The sequence below is a fragment of the Canis lupus genome, chromosome 30, assembly GCF_003254725.2.
Source record: "Canis lupus dingo isolate Sandy chromosome 30, ASM325472v2, whole genome shotgun sequence".
Classification (NCBI taxonomy): Eukaryota; Metazoa; Chordata; class Mammalia; order Carnivora; family Canidae; genus Canis; species Canis lupus.
Genome location: NC_064272.1, coordinates 14,038,009 through 14,048,719, shown reverse-complemented (window position 1 = coordinate 14,048,719; position 10,711 = coordinate 14,038,009).

Here is a 10,711-nt window from a genome sequence, read left to right as displayed (position 1 = left end):
GAGGTCCAATCCTTTATGATGCACAGAGTCTTAGGGAAACCTCAAGAATCAAGTGGTAACTTCTTTTTTTTTTTTTTCAGCCTAAGATATGTTAAAAAATAGAGAAAAGCCAAAATGAGATTTCACCATTCATTGACTATTTAAATATTTACATTTAAACAAAATAATAACAAAACACTAAACAGGAAAAATCCATATAATTGTACTGTTCACAACGCAATTATAGGATTTATAACAAATATATCATAGAACTCAGAATAAGCAGTGTGATTGATAACGGATCACAATTTAAGTTGAAGTCTGAACTCCTTTTAACACAGTCAATACCACCCTGCCCCAGCTGTATGTATTATCTCACTTTAAGATGACATCCAGGGGAAAGGGGAAGGGCCCCATGGCCCACCTGCATAGGGGTGGGGCATGCAACATGGAGCCAGCCATAGGCTTTATGAGTACACAGTTCTCCACATTCCTCAGTCAAGAGACACAATTATTGTGTCTCCTCGATTCCAAGGTGGTGGCCTGCTTACGTACTCTTGTAAAAGTGGAGGTAATTGATCCTGCTACAAGGCAATTGTGTTTTGGGGGGTCCTCAAGTATCAAGGACCTGTTTGGAACCTACAAGGTGTCTTAGAGTGGTGTCTGGTCCTCTGAGGGGAGTTGCTGCATGGTTCTCTCAAGTGGCTAGACTCAAACACGTGGTCTCCAATCACAGTAGGTGTCCTGGCTCAGTTCAGGATCCACTGAACCACTTCAGGTTTATATCACCTTGTATGAAAAGCCTATCAGAAATGGCTACATGCACTGTAGGCCAGAGGGCTCTCTTGAAATGCTCTCCTTTGCATAAGATCTATAGAACCTTGCATGATCCTGGGGGTAGCAAGGTAGAAAAGGAGAGCCACTAATGGATACTGATTTTCCCATCAGTCAGGTGGAATAGAGTTGCAGGATCAGAATCAGATATAATTTAATTTTAAACAATAGGGTTATTCTTACACAGCCAACGTGATGGTTAAAGATGTATAGTTATTACGAAGCTACATAGTTTTTCTTTAAAGGAAACCTTATTTGGAAGCCCAAGGCGAAAAGAGGTAAAAATCAAAGCTTTTCAAATTGAAACAGGTCATGAGAAGGCCTGAAATCCTGTGTTCCTGTTTCCCCAAACAGTGCCTAACAGGCTTTAGAGATGCCTTGGGAATCCATGATGTCATCTAGAGTTCCATGGAGCACAGTCTGAACACTTATGTCACACTCAGCGAAGTGTGAAGAACTGGTGATGGTGACAATGACAACATTACTAATGAGGAGAACAGATTGCTCTGTGGTTTAAAGGGCACTTTTATGTATGTTATATCACTTAATATCTGTAACACCTGAAGTAGATATACTATATATCCTAATTCTTAAGATGAAGCAAACTGCTCTGGGCACAGCACCAGTACGTCCAGTGCCTATTTTTTGTCGGTATCTTTTAATTTGGGAAAACACATCAAAATACAAAAAGAGTGCTGAGGACACATAAAAAGCACTCATGTTCTTAAAACTTGAAATGAACAAATATTAACTTTTGTCACCTGAGATGTCATTTTTAATGAAATATAAAGTTACTGATAAATAGTTCTCCTATGTTTCCCTCCCCAGTCTCATGTTTTATCCTCAGAGGAACCAGTATAATTCAGATAATATAGGGCAGATTCTTGTTTTATGTATAAGTGATACAAAGATTTATTAATTTTAATTTTTAAAGATCATACTCCGTGGTAAACTTGCATTGTCATTCAACATTAAATTATTTTACTGCTAATTAATAGTATCACATAATTTTCTTCCACTATAATTTATATGGGCTCTCTCATAATGATGGGCATTTGGGTGGTTTCTGACTGTACACTGTTAAAAAACATTGCTACAGAGATGAACACAGCCATAACTGAAATAGTTTCTCTAGAGGAGACAATATTAGTTTATGGGGTATGAGCATAGTAAGTCTTACGAGATATTGCGACCTTGGTCTCAAAGCTACTTTCCCACCAGCATTATATGAAAGTTTGGATATACCTGTGTTCTCATCAAAATTGGAATTGGCCTGTTTTTTAAATTTTAAAAATCTAACAGAGGTTAAATATATTACCACACTATTGTTTTAATTGGCATCTATCTCCATTAGAGAAGTTGAACATTTTTTCATATGATTATTGGCCATGTAGGCTTCCACTTCTATGCGTCACCTGTTTAAAAGGCTTATCAGGGAAAGGAATATGTATTTCTCCTGATACACATTTCTTCTCAAACAAACAAAAACATCTTCAGTTCTCTTTCAGAGCTCAAATTCTTGTCAGTACTAACCCACTCCTCTTTACCGAACACTACCACGTGATAGGCACTGTATGAAATACTTTACGTGCATTAGCTCATAATGACCCTGGGGGATGTATTTATTACTATCACTTTCCAGATGTGGAGATTCAGGTTTGGGAAAGTTAAATGACTTGGTCATGGTCATACAGTTGCAGGTAGTGCAGTCCAGATTTGAGCCAGGTGTCTGCTCTCAAATAGGCACTCACTTAGTATTAAAGCAAAATGACCTGTCTTAAAAGCTCTTGAGAAAGCCTCTGTGCTTTCTTTCAACTTGGAAAAACCCAGGCACATGCTTTCTGTCCCTGCTCACATGAGAGCTTGACTTGGTCTCTGAATCCTTGATGCAAGCACACTTTGCAATTTACTAATACATAGACTAGGCCAAAACACACTCTGTTCAAGCAAACACACTCTAACTTTACCTCTTCATTGTCTCTTCCTTTTCCCCATCAACTACTTCATACCTTTCCATTCATTGACTGCTGGTGAGAAGGGATCTCTTTTGAGGTCACTTCCAGCCTTAAGATCTGTGACTTTCTAGGTTTTCAGGAGGCAGAAGATATTCCCAATGTCTTTAGATCTCTCTCTTACTCAGTACAGCCTGAGTTGGGCCCTTCACGAGGTTAGCACAGCAGGTGGAAGCCTAAACAGAGATCTAAAGACTTAGGAATGTCTTCTGTCTCTTGGGAACCCAGAAACTCACAGATTTTAAAGCTGGAAGTGACCTCAAAAGATCACTCCATCCAGTCATCTGCCTTTGTCAGATGTCAGACATTATCTCAATTTTGGTGATGAAGTAACTGGGACTCTGAGATTACATGACAAATCCAAGGTCATATGTTGAGGAAGTCACTACAGAGGCCTAAAGCCCTGGTTTAATAAGCTGTGGCTTTTATTACACATTAGAGTATTTCACTGGGGCTTTGTTTAAAAATATTTAAACTTTATAACTTAGTTGAAAGCTAATATATATATATGTATATGTATATGTATATTTTATACATATATTATATATGTAGTGACAAGGTTGATAGCCAAGAGAGAAATGCTGAACTGGAGGAAGAGAAGTTCTCAAAGAGAAGTGGAGCAATAAAGAAGACAAATTTTGCTCACTTCCTGCTCTGCACTGGATAAAATTTATTTTGCATTTCCATTGGTACTTTTCTGATTTTGCAATGATGGAGGTAGGGAAAAAAGGAAAAGAAGGGAGCAGTACATAATACACTACACATTTATTGTCTCATTAAATTCTCCCCCCACCAAAATTTATGAAGTAGGAACAGGTTCCCTACCTTTTATCTTAAAGAACTTATAGTCAGATGGTTCCCAGACTCAGAATTGTTCAGATTTTAAAAAGGGAATACATGTATCATAAATTACAAAACATTTCCAATAGCATCTGGGATAACATCCTGTAATCAAATACATTTGTATTTATTCAGCCAAAATATGAATATTCTCATTAAATGGGATTAAATGAAGACTATAAATAGCCTCATATCAGTTCAAGTAAGGTTTTGGAGCCAACCAAGTTCAGATCAGGTCAGATTTTGACATCAAATGAGTTATTTAAAAAAGCTCTGTTTTGCGAGATTTCTGGAATTTGAAATTGCAGATAAGGGACTGGGGATCTACATTAATATCCTGTACTATTATCATATCACAAATGAAGAAATAGAGGCTTAGAGTTTGACTAATTGCCTAAGTTCCCACAGTTCCATGCCAGAAGTGGGATGGGAAACCAAAGCTCTCAACACCACACTATCTTCTCAATCCTTCCAAGGAGGGTGTTTTCTCTGTGAAAGAGATGGAAAGCAATCTTACAAGAACACAGGCGGGCTAATACCTGTGCTTTCTATTTTTAACATAGTCCAGGAGGGTTTGCACAGCATTATGTACATGGTACACAAACTAAAGGCATCTGGACAAATGAATGCCAAGACTTACAAATGAGCACAAGGGAGATGGTTTGGAGATGCACAGAGGTAGGAGCTGGCTTCTCTGAATTCATAATCAAAATGGTGGTCAGAACCACTCAAAGGTGATATGACAAAGGAAATATTGATCATGGATTTATATTCTCAAAAAGGAGAGGCTTCTACCTCTCAACTCTTGTCTTTGTCAGGGAGGGTGAAGGAAGACGGAAGTTCCTTACCTACTGCCACAAGACACTGGTTAAAGAATCGTCATTGGGAAAGGTGCACATTGCGTGGATCTTTATGATGGTAAATAATCTATGCAAATATGACACTTTTGTTAATTCCATAAATGTTGGTTAAGCATTCTACATATCATTATGGTTCTAGAACCTACTGGGAATACCAAAATAAGTAAAACTTGTTTAATGTTCTCATAATGTCCTCAAGAGGAAGAGATAAGGCACACAAATACCTAATTTTAATGCAAAAGCAGAAGAAAACAATAAATAAAAGTGCTGTGGGAGTTAAAAGTATGGTCATCTGAACACAAAATTCAAGAAGGGCTTTGGAGATGATAGAGAAGAAGGAGTACATAGCACTGAAGATGAATAGAAGTAGGGAGGAAGGTGTTTTAGATAGGCAAGACATAATAAATCGAGGCTACTTGGCATTTTGTTTTCTTGGATTCCTAATTAGGAAAGTAGCTATATGCCTATGCATATATTTTCATGCCTATATTTGTAATCCATATTTTTGTAATCTTTATTTTTAATCTCTTATATAATCTCCATTATGTAACCCTTATTTATTTCCCTAATTCTTAAATTTTTTTCTTTAATTTTTAATGGTCTTCAAGACTTTGTAATTCAATGCTTTTTAGTAAATTTATAAAATGGTGCAACAATCATCACAATTCAGTTTTAGAACATTTCTATCATCTATTGATTTTCATTTGAGCCTAGTTATAGTCAGTTCCTGCTCCTACCCCTAGCTGAGGCAATTGCTGATCTGCTCTCCATAAATTTTTCCTTTCTAAAAAGATGAAACAAATGACTCATACATTGTGTCATCTTTTGCATCTGGCATTTGTCACTTAAAGCTTCTGAGGTTCTCTCGTGTTATAACAAGTATCAGCAGTTCATTCTTTTGTTGTTGAATCATATCTCACTACATGGATATACCACATTATGCTTATATATTCACCGGCTGATGAACATTTGTATAGTTTCTAATTGTTGGCTATTGGGAGTAATACTGTGAATATTCTCAAGTTCCTGTTTGGATATACGTTTCGATTTTGCTTGGATTATTAAATCTATTAAAATTGCTTGGTTTATGGAAACTTTATATTTAAGTTTTTAAGAAACTGCCAAATTGTTTCTAAAGCAGCTGTTATCATTTTACATTTCTACTAGCAAGCCACCAGGATTGCTAACACTTGGCATTGTCTATCCTTTTTATTATAATCATTCTAGTGTGTAACTCATTGTGATTTAAATTTGCATTTTCTGAATGATTAATGATATTGATCACCCTCTCATGTGCTTATTGGTCTTTTTGGATATGTCTAGACAATTTTTATCAAATGTATAATTTGCATATATTTTTTCCCAGTCTTTGGCATAGCTTTTCATTTTCTTAAACGTATCTTTTGAAACACAAGAGTTATTAATTTTAATAAATACAATTTATCTTTTTTATGAATCTTGCTTTTAGTGTTGAATCCAAGAATACTTTGATTAATCTAAGGTCATGTAGAATTTCTATGTTTCCTTCTAGAAGTTTTATAGTTTGAGTTCTTCCATTTAGGTCTATGATGCATTTTAAGTTAGATTTTTAGAATGGTGTGATGTAAGGATCTAAGTTTATTTTAATTTTTTTTTTTTGCAAATGGATACCAAATTATTCAAGTACTGATTGTTAAGACTATGCCTTCTCTTTTGAATTACTTTTGTACTGTTGAAAATCAATTGTTCATATGCGTGGGTATATTTCTGGACTTTCTACTTCCCATTGATTGTATTGTATACTTTTATGCTAATATTACACTATGTTGATAATTGTAACTTTATAATATACCTTCAAATAAGGTAGTATCAGTCCTCTAACTTTGTTCTTTTTTAAAATATTACAATGGCTATTCTTTTTGACTTTTAGAATTTAGATCCTTTGAATTTTAGAATCAGTTTATCAATCTCTATTTAAAAAGCCTTCCAGACTTACTACAAGAAAAAAAAAAGAGGCCTGTTGGGATTTTGAAAGGGATTGTGGTAAATCTATAGATCAATTTGGGAACAATTGGTATTGTAAAAATGTTCTATTCAATCTTCAAATCCATAGAAATAAAATATTTCTCCATCTACTTATATCTTTAAATTTCTAAGCAAATTCATATAGTTTTTATTGTATAAACCTTGTACTTCTTTTGTTAAATTTATTCCTAACTGATTTTATTTTTATGCTACTGCAAATGAAATTATTTCATAAATTTAATATTTAGTTTTATCTTTGCTAGTATATAAATAAAATTGATTTTTATTTAGTGGTTTTGTATCCTGTGATCTTGTCAAGCTTGTTTACTCATTCCAGAATTTTTTAAAGAATTTATTTATTTACTCATTAGAGACACAGAGAGAGGCAGAGAAATATGCAAAGGGATAAGCAGGCTCCCTGTGGGGGCCCCGACTCAATCAAAGGACCCAGGGATCAGGACCTGAACCAAAGGCAGACACTCAACCGACTGAGCCACCCAGGTGTCCCACCATTCTAGAATATTTTATTCTTGGTTAGAGCACCTAATACAATGTCGAATGGAAGTAGCATAAATGGTATCTTTGACTTAGTCCAAATTTTAGGGGGAAAACATTTAGTCTTTCATTATGAAGGATAAATCAGCTATAGGTTTCCATAAATGTCATTTATCATATTGAGTGCATTTTCTTCTATTCCTAGTTTGTTCAGTTTTTATTTTCAATTAGTATTGGATTTTGTCCATGACTTTTCTGAGTCTAGTGAAATCATCATATAGTTTTTATCCTTTAAGACTAAAGGAGAGACTTTAAGACTAATATGAGATAGTGTGTTAATTTATTTTTTAGTGTTGACTAAACATACTTACCTAAGATAAATTTAACTTAGTCATGATTTTAATCTTTTTTATATATTTTGCAGAATTCAGTTACTTTTGTTAATGGATTTTACATCTATGTATGCTCTTCTTTGTATCTGGCAATATTTCTTGTCTTAAAGATATTTTATCTGTTTTTATTTTTTTTAAAGATTTTATTTATTTATTCATGACAGACACACACACACACACAGAGAGAGAGAGGCAGAGACATAGGCAGAGGGAGAAGCAGGCTCCATGCAGGGAGCCCGATGTGGGACTCGATCCTGGGTCCCCAAGATCATGCCCTGGACTGAAGGCAGGCACTAAACCACTGAGCCACCGGGGCTGCCCTTTATCTGCTTTTAATACAGCCACTCCAGCTCTGTTACTTTTACTGTTTCCATGGTTATCTTTTCCATCCTTTTCTTTCAACCATTTGTCTTCAAATCTAACATGTGCCTTTTGTATACAGCATGTAATTCCTTTTTTATCGAGTCTGATTATCTCTGCCTTTTGAGTGAGGTGTTTAGTCTCTTCATAATTAACTGCAGTTATTGATATGATTGTTTTTAGACTTGTCATTTTGCTATTTGTTTTCTGTTTGTCTCATGTCCTTCTGTTCCTCTATTTTTCCCTAGCTTCTTTATGTTAAATAAATATATTCTTGATGTACTATTTTAATTACTTTGTTGATATATATATATATATATATTTTTTTTTTTAATGGTTGCTCCAGGGATTATAATATGCATATTAACTCATCACAATATACTCCAGAAAAATACTAACCTAGTTCTGGTAAGCTACAGAAACTTCATCCCAACATAAATCCCTCTTTCGTGCTATTTTGTCATATATATCACATCTACATATGTTATAAACCTAAGAACACAGTGTTTTAATTATTGCTTTTACAATCTTACTTATTTTAAAGAAATTAGGGGAAAATAAAAAAAATACATTTATAGAATCTTTCATATTTGCCCACATTTTTTTCTCTTCTTGTCAGTCCTTCAGATCTTTGCTCTTTGCTATCATTTCTTTTAGCCTGTATGACTTTCTTTACTATTTATTGTAAGAAATGTCTTTTAGCAATAAATTATTTTAGTCTTCATTTACCTAGAAATGTCTTTATTTCATCTTCATTTTGAAGACTGGTTTTCCTGGAGAAGGTATATATGATTGGCAAAAGTTTTTTCTTCAGTTTTAGGTATTGTTCCACTGATTTCTGGACTCAATTGTTTCTGATGATAAATCAGCTGTTAATCATCCCTTGCATGTGATGAGTCATTTTGCTCTAGCTGCTTTCAAAATTTTCTCTTCTTTTTCAACGCTATAAACAGTCTATCATGTGTCTAGATGTGAATCACTTGGATTTTGCTAAATGAGACTCATCAATCTTTTCAGACCTGTATATCAATATTTTTATTAAATTTGGGAAATTGTCAATCATCTCTTCAAACTTTTTTTTCCTGTTCTGTACTAGTTTCCTGGGCTGCTGTAACAATATACCACAAACTGGGTGGCTTAAACAACAGAAATGTTTCTCAATTCTGGAGGCTAGAAGTCTAAAATCAAAGTGTTGGCAGTGTTGGTTCCTTCTTAGGGATGTGAAAGAGAAACTGTTCCATGACTATCTCCTATTTTCTGGTAGCATCAGGTTTTCCTTGCTTTTCTTATGTCACCACATTGTTTTCCTTCTGTGCAAGTCATTCTGTGTGTCCAAGTTTTCCCTTTTTTATAAGAATACCAGTCACAGTGCACTAAGGTCCACCCTAATGGTCATCACCAATGACCTCATCTTCATACTCCCCAGTTCCAAATAAGGTCACATCACAGCTAGTGGGAATTAGGACTTCATAGACTTTTTGTAAGACACAATTCAATCTATAACATGCCTCCCTTTGCTCTCTCCTCTCCTCTGGAATACCAATTACATGTATGATGGTATGTTTGATGCTCTTCTATAGGTCTCTGAGGTTCTGTTCATTTTTCTTCAATATTTTTCACTCTGTCCTTTAGACTGGGTATCTCTATTGATTTATCTTTAAGTACACATTTTTTTTCCTTTCTTCCATCTCAAATCTGCTCTTGAGGCCTCTAGTAAACTTTTTAATTTCAGACATTGCAATTTTTGACTCTAAAATTCCCTTTTTATATTTTTAAAAAATATTTTATGTATTTATTTGTGAGAGAGAGAAAGAGAAAGAGAGAGAGAGAGAGAGATCCTGAGCAGGAGTGAGGGGTAGAGAGAGGAGCAGACTCCCTGCTGAGCAGTGAGCCCAATGCAAGACTCAATTCTAGGACCCTGGGATCATGACCTAAGCTGAAGGTAGATGCTTAACCAACTGAGCCACCCAGAGGCCCCTTCTTATAATTTTTATCTTTTCATTGAGATTCTCTATTCATTGTTATCATGCTTTGCTTTTTGTTTAGACATATAATCTTTAAATTTGTTAAGTGTTTTAATAAAACCTTTTTTGAGGACTTTGTCAGCAGAATCCAACATCTGGGGATAATCAGAACAGTTTTTATTGACTACCTCCCCCATCCTCCCAGAAGTGGTCAATCTTCCTTGTTTCTTTACACATTTTGGAATTTTTGTTGAATACATTTTATATAATCTATTGTAGTAATTCTAAATTTTGACTTTTGTCTTTTCTCCTGTTGTTTTGTTGTTATTTTGTTTGTGTAGTAATTTGTGTGGACTATTTCTGTGAACTCTGTCTCTCCTGCAAGGTATAGGTTCTGTTGTCCCTACTCAGTGTTTTCATTTGTTTTGTTTTTATTTTTAGGACAACTTCCTAGGTATCATCCCTTTGTCTGAATCACTGAGTGTTCAGGCAAAGATAGGTCAGAAGTTATGCTTAAACACCTTAAGCCGGTAAGGCCTCCACTCTCTGCTAATGGATGTGAGTGTAGGCTTGAGAGCACATTCAAATTTCAGGCCATTCCTAAGCTGATCCTGACTTTTGCTTCCTTCTAGGCTTTCTTATATTTCCCCTGAGAATTTATGCATGTTCCACCAGTCAGGAATCTTTGAATGGCTTGAGCCTGTACCAGTCTTTCCTGAACATCTGCACTTTTATGACAGTCTAGCTCATAGCTTGGCCCAGGCAGGACTGCAACCACAGGCTAGTGGAGCCCCTGGGACTCCATAGTGGAGTCCCTATTAGCTTGATACTAAGCTGACCATTTTAACTGCCAATTACTCCAAAATAGGTGAACATTCTACAGCATGAGAGGCTACTAGCAAGTGTCATGTTAATAGTGATGAGGGAGAGATGGAAGAAGCAAACTGACAATAACACCACAAGCTTATATT